This window comes from Phyllobates terribilis, unplaced genomic scaffold (assembly GCF_046119375.1).
Source record: "Phyllobates terribilis strain yellow unplaced genomic scaffold, ASM4611937v1 Scaffold_169__1_contigs__length_4117513, whole genome shotgun sequence".
NCBI lineage: Eukaryota > Metazoa > Chordata > Amphibia > Anura > Dendrobatidae > Phyllobates > Phyllobates terribilis.
The window spans coordinates 2,378,091-2,393,237 of NW_027362929.1; the positions used below are offsets into that span (position 1 = coordinate 2,378,091).

The 15,147-nt window shown below is 45.4% G+C and overlaps 11 non-coding genes across 11 annotated transcripts; all 11 read right to left on the minus strand.

Annotated features, from left to right (window-relative positions):
* Positions 1–1,621: 1,621 nt before the first annotated feature.
* LOC141209825 (U2 spliceosomal RNA) lies at positions 1,622–1,812 on the minus strand. The gene has a single exon (XR_012280015.1). It is a non-coding gene; the product is annotated as a U2 spliceosomal RNA (small nuclear RNA).
* A 1,119-nt stretch (positions 1,813–2,931) lies between these two features.
* Positions 2,932–3,122, minus strand: LOC141208973 (U2 spliceosomal RNA). Its single transcript, XR_012279183.1, has one exon. It is a non-coding gene; the product is annotated as a U2 spliceosomal RNA (small nuclear RNA).
* Positions 3,123–4,248: 1,126 nt separating this feature from the next.
* LOC141208974 (U2 spliceosomal RNA) lies at positions 4,249–4,439 on the minus strand. Its single transcript, XR_012279184.1, has one exon. It is a non-coding gene; the product is annotated as a U2 spliceosomal RNA (small nuclear RNA).
* Positions 4,440–5,559: 1,120 nt separating this feature from the next.
* Positions 5,560–5,750, minus strand: LOC141208975 (U2 spliceosomal RNA). Its single transcript, XR_012279185.1, has one exon. It is a non-coding gene; the product is annotated as a U2 spliceosomal RNA (small nuclear RNA).
* A 1,122-nt stretch (positions 5,751–6,872) lies between these two features.
* Positions 6,873–7,063, minus strand: LOC141208976 (U2 spliceosomal RNA). Its single transcript, XR_012279186.1, has one exon. It is a non-coding gene; the product is annotated as a U2 spliceosomal RNA (small nuclear RNA).
* Positions 7,064–8,184: 1,121 nt separating this feature from the next.
* On the minus strand, positions 8,185–8,375 carry LOC141210236 (U2 spliceosomal RNA). The gene has a single exon (XR_012280410.1). It is a non-coding gene; the product is annotated as a U2 spliceosomal RNA (small nuclear RNA).
* A 1,119-nt stretch (positions 8,376–9,494) lies between these two features.
* On the minus strand, positions 9,495–9,685 carry LOC141210237 (U2 spliceosomal RNA). Its single transcript, XR_012280411.1, has one exon. It is a non-coding gene; the product is annotated as a U2 spliceosomal RNA (small nuclear RNA).
* Positions 9,686–10,808: 1,123 nt separating this feature from the next.
* LOC141208977 (U2 spliceosomal RNA) lies at positions 10,809–10,999 on the minus strand. Its single transcript, XR_012279187.1, has one exon. It is a non-coding gene; the product is annotated as a U2 spliceosomal RNA (small nuclear RNA).
* Positions 11,000–12,121: 1,122 nt separating this feature from the next.
* Positions 12,122–12,312, minus strand: LOC141208978 (U2 spliceosomal RNA). Its single transcript, XR_012279188.1, has one exon. It is a non-coding gene; the product is annotated as a U2 spliceosomal RNA (small nuclear RNA).
* Positions 12,313–13,432: 1,120 nt separating this feature from the next.
* LOC141210320 (U2 spliceosomal RNA) lies at positions 13,433–13,623 on the minus strand. Its single transcript, XR_012280492.1, has one exon. It is a non-coding gene; the product is annotated as a U2 spliceosomal RNA (small nuclear RNA).
* Positions 13,624–14,743: 1,120 nt separating this feature from the next.
* Positions 14,744–14,934, minus strand: LOC141208979 (U2 spliceosomal RNA). Its single transcript, XR_012279189.1, has one exon. It is a non-coding gene; the product is annotated as a U2 spliceosomal RNA (small nuclear RNA).
* Positions 14,935–15,147: the final 213 nt, after the last annotated feature.

Sequence of the window (15,147 nt, forward strand, 5' to 3'; positions counted from 1 at the left end):
ATGAACCACCACAGACTTCTCTTCTGCCAGGCAGAGGGTCACAAAACACAGTCCTTTAAGATCTTCCTCCTGAAGTCTCAGCTTGATCTGATGGTAAAAATTCTGAGATGCCACTTCAGAGGTCAGGGTAAGCACAAAGCGTCCAGGAGCATCTTGAAGTGCCAGAATGTTCTCCCTTTTCACCTGCAGGATCTCAAGCAGGACCTTCCTCACGAAGAAAGACAGGGAGAACTTGTCACGGGCTCGCTCTTCAACTTCAATCTTGAAAGAGTTCTTGATCTTCAAGTCGCCAGCTCCAGCAGAACGGAGAGTAGCCGATGTCGCCATCGCCATATTCAGGTAAGTCGATCGCCTTCTTGGTTCTCTTCAGCACGCACACCCCCTATAGCAGCAGGAGGCTTAAGACAGTAGAACTGCCGATGCCTCAAGGCCGAGGATGCGATAGGCTTTGGAGTCTTCCAGCAACAACACTTGGTCGTAGCCAAAAGGCCGAGAAGCGATAACCAGAATTGGTTTCCGACTACGGTGCCACCCAAGGATTCTGAAAAGTCCATTTGTGGAGATGGCCACCTGGACTCCCGTTAAGAAGACATGCTGTCAACCTCTAGATCCCTCACATGCCTGCACTTTTCGGCTTGCTGCTGCTGCAATCCACGCGTTTTAGATCTGCATAACTCCACCTCTTTTAGCACAGTACCCTCAACCCCCGGCTGTTCCCACCCGCCTCAACACCGTTGGAAGGGAGGAGAACCAATTAAGGCGGGGGGGGGGTGGAACGAGCAGCTGTCTACCCTTAGCAGGAGGGTTGCTGATTAATTACCTCTCCTGCTGCTGCTGCTGCTGGCTGTCCAGCAGCAGACTGAAGGTGGCTGCTGCTGTGCGCAGGTATATAAAGGCTCAGAGCCTATTATGACACGCGCAGCCAGCGTTCCATTGCCACATTCCGTCTACTGCAGGCGGGATACCTGGATGGCTGAATGTCACTGAGAAGCTCACAGAGACCGCCATAAGCAACAGTTTAAAAGAATGCCACAGACTAATCAACCAAACTTTTTGGGTTGGTTTCTCTTTTATAGTCTGCAGGCATTAAATGAAAGAAGTCAGTGTTCCAGCAGAGGGAGACAACGTTTCAGAAAAGGCATTGTAGCAAACCAAAAAAGAAATTTTAAGCGCAGCAGAGTAACCAGCTCACATACCTGTTAGCTCAGGTGAGTTTAAAAGGCTGCTGTTGATAACAAGGGCATTTGCTAAATAGATGGTGTGTGTGCAACAATATACTGAAAGGTCAATTATATTGTGCAGCTTATCTCACCACCTGTAGTTATTTAGGTGAAAGCTCCAAAATGCTTGCCTAATATGTCTGTTTATCCAAAAGGAAGTATAGAGGGAGAGCTAGATAGATAGCATTGCATTACATTACATTACATGGCAATGCAATGCACAGTTGCTGAAGTTGAACCAAAATGAGCTTGTCATCTGGCTTCTGCAACTTTTAACATGAAAAATCCAATGAGGAGAAGAAAAGCAAAGCCAAAGAGTCCATCCCAAAATCCGACAAACAAGCAAAATGAACAAAAAGCATTGAATTCAATTCTTTCTGATTTTAGAAACTGCATTAAAGAAGGGGTGCACCGGTCCTGGAGATACTGCAATACCAGGTCAGTGCGTGGAGTGGACAGAGCAAGCTCTTTTTCCATCTCCCTGTTCTAAAAATCCATTTAATATATGGTCCCCAGATAGGGGACGTATCAGATATTAAACTGATAAGAACAGATACTACACTTGATCTTAGCCAAAAGGCCGAGAAGCGATAACCAGAATTGGTTTCCGACTACGGTGCCACCCAAGGATTCTGAAAAGTCCATTTGTGGAGATGGCCACCTGGACTCCCGTTAAGAAGACATGCTGTCAACCTCTAGATCCCTCACATGCCTGCACTTTTCGGCTTGCTGCTGCTGCAATCCACGCGTTTTAGATCTGCATAACTCCACCTCTTTTAGCACAGTACCCTCAACCCCCGGCTGTTCCCACCCGCCTCAACACCGTTGGAAGGGAGGAGAACCAATTAAGGCGGGGGGGGGTGGAACGAGCAGCTGTCTACCCTTAGCAGGAGGGTTGCTGATTAATTACCTCTCCTGCTGCTGCTGCTGCTGGCTGTCCAGCAGCAGACTGAAGGTGGCTGCTGCTGTGCGCAGGTATATAAAGGCTCAGAGCCTATTATGACACGCGCAGCCAGTGTTCCATTGCCACATTCCGTCTACTGCAGGCGGGATACCTGGATGGCTGAATGTCACTGAGAAGCTCACAGAGACCGCCATAAGCAACAGTTTAAAAGAATGCCACAGACTAATCAACCAAACTTTTTGGGTTGGTTTCTCTTTTATAGTCTGCAGGCATTAAATGAAAGAAGTCAGTGTTCCAGCAGAGGGAGACAACGTTTCAGAAAAGGCATTGTAGCAAACCAAAAAAGAAATTTTAAGCGCAGCAGAGTAACCAGCTCACATACCTGTTAGCTCAGGTGAGTTTAAAAGGCTGCTGTTGATAACAAGGGCATTTGCTAAATAGATGGTGTGTGTGCAACAATATACTGAAAGGTCAATTATATTGTGCAGCTTATCTCACCACCTGTAGTAATTTAGGTGAAAGCTCCAAAATGCTTGCCTAATATGTCTGTTTATCCAAAAGGAAGTATAGATATAGAGCTAGATAGATAGCATTGCATTACATTACATTACATGGCAATGCAATGCACAGTTGCTGAAGTTGAACCAAAATGAGCTTGTCATCTGGCTTCTGCAACTTTTAACATGAAAAATCCAATGAGGAGAAGAAAAGCAAAGCCAAAGAGTCCATCCCAAAATCCGACAAACAAGCAAAATGAACAAAAAGCATTGAATTCAATTCTTTCTGATTTTAGAAACTGCATTAAAGAAGGGGTGCACCGGTCCTGGAGATACTGCAATACCAGGTCAATGCGTGGAGTGGACAGAGCAAGCTCTTTTTCCATCTCCCTGTTCTAAAAATCCATTTAATATATGGTCCCCAGATAGGGGACGTATCAGATATTAAACTGATAAGAACAGATACTACACTTGATCTTAGCCAAAAGGCCGAGAAGCGATAACCAGAATTGGTTTCCGACTACGGTGCCACCCAAGGATTCTGAAAAGTCCATTTGTGGAGATGGCCACCTGGACTCCCGTTAAGAAGACATGCTGTCAACCTCTAGATCCCTCACATGCCTGCACTTTTCGGCTTGCTGCTGCTGCAATCCACGCGTTTTAGATCTGCATAACTCCACCTCTTTTAGCACAGTACCCTCAACCCCCGGCTGTTCCCACCCGCCTCAACACCGTTGGAAGGGAGGAGAACCAATTAAGGCGGGGGGGGGGGGGGGGTGGAACGAGCAGCTGTCTACCCTTAGCAGGAGGGTTGCTGATTAATTACCTCTCCTGCTGCTGCTGCTGCTGGCTGTCCAGCAGCAGACTGAAGGTGGCTGCTGCTGTGCGCAGGTATATAAAGGCTCAGAGCCTATTATGACACGCGCAGCCAGCGTTCCATTGCCACATTCCGTCTACTGCAGGCGGGATACCTGGATGGCTGAATGTCACTGAGAAGCTCACAGAGACCGCCATAAGCAACAGTTTAAAAGAATGCCACAGACTAATCAACCAAACTTTTTGGGTTGGTTTCTCTTTTATAGTCTGCAGGCATTAAATGAAAGAAGTCAGTGTTCCAGCAGAGGGAGACAACGTTTCAGAAAAGGCATTGTAGCATACCAAAAAAGAAATTTTAAGCGCAGCAGAGTAACCAGCTCACATACCTGTTAGCTCAGGTGAGTTTAAAAGGCTGCTGTTGATAACAAGGGCATTTGCTAAATAGATGGTGTGTGTGCAACAATATACTGAAAGGTCAATTATATTGTGCAGCTTATCTCACCACCTGTAGTTATTTAGGTGAAAGCTCCAAAATGCTTGCCTAATATGTCTGTTTATCCAAAAGGAAGTATAGATATAGAGCTAGATAGATAGCATTGCATTACATTACATTACATGGCAATGCAATGCACAGTTGCTGAAGTTGAACCAAAATGAGCTTGTCATCTGGCTTCTGCAACTTTTAACATGAAAAATCCAATGAGGAGAAGAAAAGCAAAGCCAAAGAGTCCATCCCAAAATCCGACAAACAAGCAAAATGAACAAAAAGCATTGAATTCAATTCTTTCTGATTTTAGAAACTGCATTAAAGAAGGGGTGCACCGGTCCTGGAGATACTGCAATACCAGGTCAATGCGTGGAGTGGACAGAGCAAGCTCTTTTTCCATCTCCCTGTTCTAAAAATCCATTTAATATATGGTCCCCAGATAGGGGACGTATCAGATATTAAACTGATAAGAACAGATACTACACTTGATCTTAGCCAAAAGGCCGAGAAGCGATAACCAGAATTGGTTTCCGACTACGGTGCCACCCAAGGATTCTGAAAAGTCCATTTGTGGAGATGGCCACCTGGACTCCCGTTAAGAAGACATGCTGTCAACCTCTAGATCCCTCACATGCCTGCACTTTTCGGCTTGCTGCTGCTGCAATCCACGCGTTTTAGATCTGCATAACTCCACCTCTTTTAGCACAGTACCCTCAACCCCCGGCTGTTCCCACCCGCCTCAACACCGATGGAAGGGAGGAGAACCAATTAAGGCGGGGGGGGGGTGGAACGAGCAGCTGTCTACCCTTAGCAGGAGGGTTGCTGATTAATTACCTCTCCTGCTGCTGCTGCTGCTGGCTGTCCAGCAGCAGACTGAAGGTGGCTGCTGCTGTGCGCAGGTATATAAAGGCTCAGAGCCTATTATGACACGCGCAGCCAGCGTTCCATTGCCACATTCCGTCTACTGCAGGCGGGATACCTGGATGGCTGAATGTCACTGAGAAGCTCACAGAGACCGCCATAAGCAACAGTTTAAAAGAATGCCACAGACTAATCAACCAAACTTTTTGGGTTGGTTTCTCTTTTATAGTCTGCAGGCATTAAATGAAAGAAGTCAGTGTTCCAGCAGAGGGAGACAACGTTTCAGAAAAGGCATTGTAGCAAACCAAAAAAGAAATTTTAAGCGCAGCAGAGTAACCAGCTCACATACCTGTTAGCTCAGGTGAGTTTAAAAGGCTGCTGTTGATAACAAGGGCATTTGCTAAATAGATGGTGTGTGTGCAACAATATACTGAAAGGTCAATTATATTGTGCAGCTTATCTCACCACCTGTAGTTATTTAGGTGAAAGCTCCAAAATGCTTGCCTAATATGTCTGTTTATCCAAAAGGAAGTATAGAGGGAGAGCTAGATAGATAGCATTGCATTACATTACATTACATGGCAATGCAATGCACAGTTGCTGAAGTTGAACCAAAATGAGCTTGTCATCTGGCTTCTGCAACTTTTAACATGAAAAATCCAATGAGGAGAAGAAAAGCAAAGCCAAAGAGTCCATCCCAAAATCCGACAAACAAGCAAAATGAACAAAAAGCATTGAATTCAATTCTTTCTGATTTTAGAAACTGCATTAAAGAAGGGGTGCACCGGTCCTGGAGATACTGCAATACCAGGTCAATGCGTGGAGTGGACAGAGCAAGCTCTTTTTCCATCTCCCTGTTCTAAAAATCCATTTAATATATGGTCCCCAGATAGGGGACGTATCAGATATTAAACTGATAAGAACAGATACTACACTTGATCTTAGCCAAAAGGCCGAGAAGCGATAACCAGAATTGGTTTCCGACTACGGTGCCACCCAAGGATTCTGAAAAGTCCATTTGTGGAGATGGCCACCTGGACTCCCGTTAAGAAGACATGCTGTCAACCTCTAGATCCCTCACATGCCTGCACTTTTCGGCTTGCTGCTGCTGCAATCCACGCGTTTTAGATCTGCATAACTCCACCTCTTTTAGCACAGTACCCTCAACCCCCGGCTGTTCCCACCCGCCTCAACACCGTTGGAAGGGAGGAGAACCAATTAAGGCGGGGGGGGGGGGTGGAACGAGCAGCTGTCTACCCTTAGCAGGAGGGTTGCTGATTAATTACCTCTCCTGCTGCTGCTGCTGCTGGCTGTCCAGCAGCAGACTGAAGGTGGCTGCTGCTGTGCGCAGGTATATAAAGGCTCAGAGCCTATTATGACACGCGCAGCCAGCGTTCCATTGCCACATTCCGTCTACTGCAGGCGGGATACCTGGATGGCTGAATGTCACTGAGAAGCTCACAGAGACCGCCATAAGCAACAGTTTAAAAGAATGCCACAGACTAATCAACCAAACTTTTTGGGTTGGTTTCTCTTTTATAGTCTGCAGGCATTAAATGAAAGAAGTCAGTGTTCCAGCAGAGGGAGACAACGTTTCAGAAAAGGCATTGTAGCAAACCAAAAAAGAAATTTTAAGTGCAGCAGAGTAACCAGCTCACATACCTGTTAGCTCAGGTGAGTTTAAAAGGCTGCTGTTGATAACAAGGGCATTTGCTAAATAGATGGTGTGTGTGCAACAATATACTGAAAGGTCAATTATATTGTGCAGCTTATCTCACCACCTGTAGTTATTTAGGTGAAAGCTCCAAAATGCTTGCCTAATATGTCTGTTTATCCAAAAGGAAGTATAGAGGGAGAGCTAGATAGATAGCATTGCATTACATTACATTACATGGCAATGCAATGCACAGTTGCTGAAGTTGAACCAAAATGAGCTTGTCATCTGGCTTCTGCAACTTTTAACATGAAAAATCCAATGAGGAGAAGAAAAGCAAAGCCAAAGAGTCCATCCCAAAATCCGACAAACAAGCAAAATGAACAAAAAGCATTGAATTCAATTCTTTCTGATTTTAGAAACTGCATTAAAGAAGGGGTGCACCGGTCCTGGAGATACTGCAATACCAGGTCAATGCGTGGAGTGGACAGAGCAAGCTCTTTTTCCATCTCCCTGTTCTAAAAATCCATTTAATATATGGTCCCCAGATAGGGGACGTATCAGATATTAAACTGATAAGAACAGATACTACACTTGATCTTAGCCAAAAGGCCGAGAAGCGATAACCAGAATTGGTTTCCGACTACGGTGCCACCCAAGGATTCTGAAAAGTCCATTTGTGGAGATGGCCACCTGGACTCCCGTTAAGAAGACATGCTGTCAACCTCTAGATCCCTCACATGCCTGCACTTTTCGGCTTGCTGCTGCTGCAATCCACGCGTTTTAGATCTGCATAACTCCACCTCTTTTAGCACAGTACCCTCAACCCCCGGCTGTTCCCACCCGCCTCAACACCGTTGGAAGGGAGGAGAACCAATTAAGGCGGGGGGGGGGGTGGAACGAGCAGCTGTCTACCCTTAGCAGGAGGGTTGCTGATTAATTACCTCTCCTGCTGCTGCTGCTGCTGGCTGTCCAGCAGCAGACTGAAGGTGGCTGCTGCTGTGCGCAGGTATATAAAGGCTCAGAGCCTATTATGACACGCGCAGCCAGCGTTCCATTGCCACATTCCGTCTACTGCAGGCGGGATACCTGGATGGCTGAATGTCACTGAGAAGCTCACAGAGACCGCCATAAGCAACAGTTTAAAAGAATGCCACAGACTAATCAACCAAACTTTTTGGGTTGGTTTCTCTTTTATAGTCTGCAGGCATTAAATGAAAGAAGTCAGTGTTCCAGCAGAGGGAGACAACGTTTCAGAAAAGGCATTGTAGCAAACCAAAAAAGAAATTTTAAGCGCAGCAGAGTAACCAGCTCACATACCTGTTAGCTCAGGTGAGTTTAAAAGGCTGCTGTTGATAACAAGGGCATTTGCTAAATAGATGGTGTGTGTGCAACAATATACTGAAAGGTCAATTATATTGTGCAGCTTATCTCACCACCTGTAGTTATTTAGGTGAAAGCTCCAAAATGCTTGCCTAATATGTCTGTTTATCCAAAAGGAAGTATAGAGGGAGAGCTAGATAGATAGCATTGCATTACATTACATTACATGGCAATGCAATGCACAGTTGCTGAAGTTGAACCAAAATGAGCTTGTCATCTGGCTTCTGCAACTTTTAACATGAAAAATCCAATGAGGAGAAGAAAAGCAAAGCCAAAGAGTCCATCCCAAAATCCGACAAACAAGCAAAATGAACAAAAAGCATTGAATTCAATTCTTTCTGATTTTAGAAACTGCATTAAAGAAGGGGTGCACCGGTCCTGGAGATACTGCAATACCAGGTCAATGCGTGGAGTGGACACAGCAAGCTCTTTTTCCATCTCCCTGTTCTAAAAATCCATTTAATATATGGTCCCCAGATAGGGGACGTATCAGATATTAAACTGATAAGAACAGATACTACACTTGATCTTAGCCAAAAGGCCGAGAAGCGATAACCAGAATTGGTTTCCGACTACGGTGCCACCCAAGGATTCTGAAAAGTCCATTTGTGGAGATGGCCACCTGGACTCCCGTTAAGAAGACATGCTGTCAACCTCTAGATCCCTCACATGCCTGCACTTTTCGGCTTGCTGCTGCTGCAATCCACGCGTTTTAGATCTGCATAACTCCACCTCTTTTAGCACAGTACCCTCAACCCCCGGCTGTTCCCACCCGCCTCAACACCGTTGGAAGGGAGGAGAACCAATTAAGGCGGGGGGGGGTGGAACGAGCAGCTGTCTACCCTTAGCAGGAGGGTTGCTGATTAATTACCTCTCCTGCTGCTGCTGCTGCTGGCTGTCCAGCAGCAGACTGAAGGTGGCTGCTGCTGTGCGCAGGTATATAAAGGCTCAGAGCCTATTATGACACGCGCAGCCAGCGTTCCATTGCCACATTCCGTCTACTGCAGGCGGGATACCTGGATGGCTGAATGTCACTGAGAAGCTCACAGAGACCGCCATAAGCAACAGTTTAAAAGAATGCCACAGACTAATCAACCAAACTTTTTGGGTTGGTTTCTCTTTTATAGTCTGCAGGCATTAAATGAAAGAAGTCAGTGTTCCAGCAGAGGGAGACAACGTTTCAGAAAAGGCATTGTAGCAAACCAAAAAAGAAATTTTAAGCGCAGCAGAGTAACCAGCGCACATACCTGTTAGCTCAGGTGAGTTTAAAAGGCTGCTGTTGATAACAAGGGCATTTGCTAAATAGATGGTGTGTGTGCAACAATATACTGAAAGGTCAATTATATTGTGCAGCTTATCTCACCACCTGTAGTTATTTAGGTGAAAGCTCCAAAATGCTTGCCTAATATGTCTGTTTATCCAAAAGGAAGTATAGAGGGAGAGCTAGATAGATAGCATTGCATTACATTACATTACATGGCAATGCAATGCACAGTTGCTGAAGTTGAACCAAAATGAGCTTGTCATCTGGCTTCTGCAACTTTTAACATGAAAAATCCAATGAGGAGAAGAAAAGCAAAGCCAAAGAGTCCATCCCAAAATCCGACAAACAAGCAAAATGAACAAAAAGCATTGAATTCAATTCTTTCTGATTTTAGAAACTGCATTAAAGAAGGGGTGCACCGGTCCTGGAGATACTGCAATACCAGGTCAATGCGTGGAGTGGACACAGCAAGCTCTTTTTCCATCTCCCTGTTCTAAAAATCCATTTAATATATGGTCCCCAGATAGGGGACGTATCAGATATTAAACTGATAAGAACAGATACTACACTTGATCTTAGCCAAAAGGCCGAGAAGCGATAACCAGAATTGGTTTCCGACTACGGTGCCACCCAAGGATTCTGAAAAGTCCATTTGTGGAGATGGCCACCTGGACTCCCGTTAAGAAGACATGCTGTCAACCTCTAGATCCCTCACATGCCTGCACTTTTCGGCTTGCTGCTGCTGCAATCCACGCGTTTTAGATCTGCATAACTCCACCTCTTTTAGCACAGTACCCTCAACCCCCGGCTGTTCCCACCCGCCTCAACACCGTTGGAAGGGAGGAGAACCAATTAAGGCGGGGGGGGGGGGGTGGAACGAGCAGCTGTCTACCCTTAGCAGGAGGGTTGCTGATTAATTACCTCTCCTGCTGCTGCTGCTGCTGGCTGTCCAGCAGCAGACTGAAGGTGGCTGCTGCTGTGCGCAGGTATATAAAGGCTCAGAGCCTATTATGACACGCGCAGCCAGCGTTCCATTGCCACATTCCGTCTACTGCAGGCGGGATACCTGGATGGCTGAATGTCACTGAGAAGCTCACAGAGACCGCCATAAGCAACAGTTTAAAAGAATGCCACAGACTAATCAACCAAACTTTTTGGGTTGGTTTCTCTTTTATAGTCTGCAGGCATTAAATGAAAGAAGTCAGTGTTCCAGCAGAGGGAGACAACGTTTCAGAAAAGGCATTGTAGCAAACCAAAAAAGAAATTTTAAGCGCAGCAGAGTAACCAGCTCACATACCTGTTAGCTCAGGTGAGTTTAAAAGGCTGCTGTTGATAACAAGGGCATTTGCTAAATAGATGGTGTGTGTGCAACAATATACTGAAAGGTCAATTATATTGTGCAGCTTATCTCACCACCTGTAGTTATTTAGGTGAAAGCTCCAAAATGCTTGCCTAATATGTCTGTTTATCCAAAAGGAAGTATAGAGGGAGAGCTAGATAGATAGCATTGCATTACATTACATTACATGGCAATGCAATGCACAGTTGCTGAAGTTGAACCAAAATGAGCTTGTCATCTGGCTTCTGCAACTTTTAACATGAAAAATCCAATGAGGAGAAGAAAAGCAAAGCCAAAGAGTCCATCCCAAAATCCGACAAACAAGCAAAATGAACAAAAAGCATTGAATTCAATTCTTTCTGATTTTAGAAACTGCATTAAAGAAGGGGTGCACCGGTCCTGGAGATACTGCAATACCAGGTCAATGCGTGGAGTGGACAGAGCAAGCTCTTTTTCCATCTCCCTGTTCTAAAAATCCATTTAATATATGGTCCCCAGATAGGGGACGTATCAGATATTAAACTGATAAGAACAGATACTACACTTGATCTTAGCCAAAAGGCCGAGAAGCGATAACCAGAATTGGTTTCCGACTACGGTGCCACCCAAGGATTCTGAAAAGTCCATTTGTGGAGATGGCCACCTGGACTCCCGTTAAGAAGACATGCTGTCAACCTCTAGATCCCTCACATGCCTGCACTTTTCGGCTTGCTGCTGCTGCAATCCACGCGTTTTAGATCTGCATAACTCCACCTCTTTTAGCACAGTACCCTCAACCCCCGGCTGTTCCCACCCGCCTCAACACCGTTGGAAGGGAGGAGAACCAATTAAGGCGGGGGTGGGGGGTGGAACGAGCAGCTGTCTACCCTTAGCAGGAGGGTTGCTGATTAATTACCTCTCCTGCTGCTGCTGCTGCTGGCTGTCCAGCAGCAGACTGAAGGTGGCTGCTGCTGTGCGCAGGTATATAAAGGCTCAGAGCCTATTATGACACGCGCAGCCAGCGTTCCATTGCCACATTCCGTCTACTGCAGGCGGGATACCTGGATGGCTGAATGTCACTGAGAAGCTCACAGAGACCGCCATAAGCAACAGTTTAAAAGAATGCCACAGACTAATCAACCAAACTTTTTGGGTTGGTTTCTCTTTTATAGTCTGCAGGCATTAAATGAAAGAAGTCAGTGTTCCAGCAGAGGGAGACAACGTTTCAGAAAAGGCATTGTAGCAAACCAAAAAAGAAATTTTAAGTGCAGCAGAGTAACCAGCTCACATACCTGTTAGCTCACGTGAGTTTAAAAGGCTGCTGTTGATAACAAGGGCATTTGCTAAATAGATGGTGTGTGTGCAACAATATACTGAAAGGTCAATTATATTGTGCAGCTTATCTCACCACCTGTAGTTATTTAGGTGAAAGCTCCAAAATGCTTGCCTAATATGTCTGTTTATCCAAAAGGAAGTATAGAGGGAGAGCTAGATAGATAGCATTGCATTACATTACATTACATGGCAATGCAATGCACAGTTGCTGAAGTTGAACCAAAATGAGCTTGTCATCTGGCTTCTGCAACTTTTAACATGAAAAATCCAATGAGGAGAAGAAAAGCAAAGCCAAAGAGTCCATCCCAAAATCCGACAAACAAGCAAAATGAACAAAAAGCATTGAATTCAATTCTTTCTGATTTTAGAAACTGCATTAAAGAAGGGGTGCACCGGTCCTGGAGATACTGCAATACCAGGTCAATGCGTGGAGTGGACAGAGCAAGCTCTTTTTCCATCTCCCTGTTCTAAAAATCCATTTAATATATGGTCCCCAGATAGGGGACGTATCAGATATTAAACTGATAAGAACAGATACTACACTTGATCTTAGCCAAAAGGCCGAGAAGCGATAACCAGAATTGGGTTCCGACTACGGTGCCACCCAAGGATTCTGAAAAGTCCATTTGTGGAGATGGCCACCTGGACTCCCGTTAAGAAGACATGCTGTCAACCTCTAGATCCCTCACATGCCTGCACTTTTCGGCTTGCTGCTGCTGCAATCCACGCGTTTTAGATCTGCATAACTCCACCTCTTTTAGCACAGTACCCTCAACCCCCGGATGTTCCCACCCGCCTCAACACCGTTGGAAGGGAGGAGAACCAATTAAGGCGGGGGGGGGGTGGAACGAGCAGCTGTCTACCCTTAGCAGGAGGGTTGCTGATTAATTACCTCTCCTGCTGCTGCTGCTGCTGGCTGTCCAGCAGCAGACTGAAGGTGGCTGCTGCTGTGCGCAGGTATATAAAGGCTCAGAGCCTATTATGACACGCGCAGCCAGCGTTCCATTGCCACATTCCGTCTACTGCAGGCGGGATACCTGGATGGCTGAATGTCACTGAGAAGCTCACAGAGACCGCCATAAGCAACAGTTTAAAAGAATGCCACAGACTAATCAACCAAACTTTTTGGGTTGGTTTCTCTTTTATAGTCTGCAGGCATTAAATGAAAGAAGTCAGTGTTCCAGCAGAGGGAGACAACGTTTCAGAAAAGGCATTGTAGCAAACCAAAAAAGAAATTTTAAGCGCAGCAGAGTAACCAGCTCACATACCTGTTAGCTCAGGTGAGTTTAAAAGGCTGCTGTTGATAACAAGGGCATTTGCTAAATAGATGGTGTGTGTGCAACAATATACTGAAAGGTCAATTATATTGTGCAGCTTATCTCACCACCTGTAGTTATTTAGGTGAAAGCTCCAAAATGCTTGCCTAATATGTCTGTTTATCCAAAAGGAAGTATAGAGGGAGAGCTAGATAGATAGCATTGCATTACATTACATTACATGGCAATGCAATGCACAGTTGCTGATGTTGAACCAAAATGAGCTTGTCATCTGGCTTCTGCAACTTTTAACATGAAAAATCCAATGAGGAGAAGAAAAGCAAAGCCAAAGAGTCCATCCCAAAATCCGACAAACAAGCAAAATGAACAAAAAGCATTGAATTCAATTCTTTCTGATTTTAGAAACTGCATTAAAGAAGGGGTGCACCGGTCCTGGAGATACTGCAATACCAGGTCAATGCGTGGAGTGGACAGAGCAAGCTCTTTTTCCATCTCCCTGTTCTAAAAATCCATTTAATATATGGTCTCCAGATAGGGGACGTATCAGATATTAAACTGATAAGAACAGATACTACACTTGATCTTAGCCAAAAGGCCGAGAAGCGATAACCAGAATTGGTTTCCGACTACGGTGCCACCCAAGGATTCTGAAAAGTCCATTTGTGGAGATGGCCACCTGGACTCCCGTTAAGAAGACATGCTGTCAACCTCTAGATCCCTCACATGCCTGCACTTTTCGGCTTGCTGCTGCTGCAATCCACGCGTTTTAGATCTGCATAACTCCACCTCTTTTAGCACAGTACCCTCAACCCCCGGCTGTTCCCACCCGCCTCAACACCGTTGGAAGGGAGGAGAACCAATTAAGGCGGGGGGGGGGTGGAACGAGCAGCTGTCTACCCTTAGCAGGAGGGTTGCTGATTAATTACCTCTCCTGCTGCTGCTGCTGCTGGCTGTCCAGCAGCAGACTGAAGGTGGCTGCTGCTGTGCGCAGGTATATAAAGGCTCAGAGCCTATTATGACACGCGCAGCCAGCGTTCCATTGCCACATTCCGTCTACTGCAGGCGGGATACCTGGATGGCTGAATGTCACTGAGAAGCTCACAGAGACCGCCATAAGCAACAGTTTAAAAGAATGCCACAGACTAATCAACCAAACTTTTTGGGTTGGTTTCTCTTTTATAGTCTGCAGGCATTAAATGAAAGAAGTCAGTGTTCCAGCAGAGGGAGACAACGTTTCAGAAAAGGCATTGTAGCAAACCAAAAAAGAAATTTTAAGTGCAGCAGAGTAACCAGCTCACATACCTGTTAGCTCACGTGAGTTTAAAAGGCTGCTGTTGATAACAAGGGCATTTGCTAAATAGATGGTGTGTGTGCAACAATATACTGAAAGGTCAATTATATTGTGCAGCTTATCTCACCACCTGTAGTTATTTAGGTGAAAGCTCCAAAATGCTTGCCTAATATGTCTGTTTATCCAAAAGGAAGTATAGAGGGAGAGCTAGATAGATAGCATTGCATTACATTACATTACATGGCAATGCAATGCACAGTTGCTGAAGTTGAACCAAAATGAGCTTGTCATCTGGCTTCTGCAACTTTTAACATGAAAAATCCAATGAGGAGAAGAAAAGCAAAGCCAAAGAGTCCATCCCAAAATCCGACAAACAAGCAAAATGAACAAAAAGCATTGAATTCAATTCTTTCTGATTTTAGAAACTGCATTAAAGAAGGGGTGCACCGGTCCTGGAGATACTGCAATACCAGGTCAATGCGTGGAGTGGACAGAGCAAGCTCTTTTTCCATCTCCCTGTTCTAAAAATCCATTTAATATATGGTCCCCAGATAGGGGACGTATCAGATATTAAACTGATAAGAACAGATACTACACTTGATCTTAGCCAAAAGGCCGAGAAGCGATAACCAGAATTGGGTTCCGACTACGGTGCCACCCAAGGATTCTGAAAAGTCCATTTGTGGAGATGGCCACCTGGACTCCCGTTAAGAAGACATGCTGTCAACCTCTAGATCCCTCACATGCCTGCACTTTTCGGCTTGCTGCTGCTGCAATCCACGCGTTTTAGATCTGCATAACTCCACCTCTTTTAGCACAGTACCCTCAACCCCCGGATGT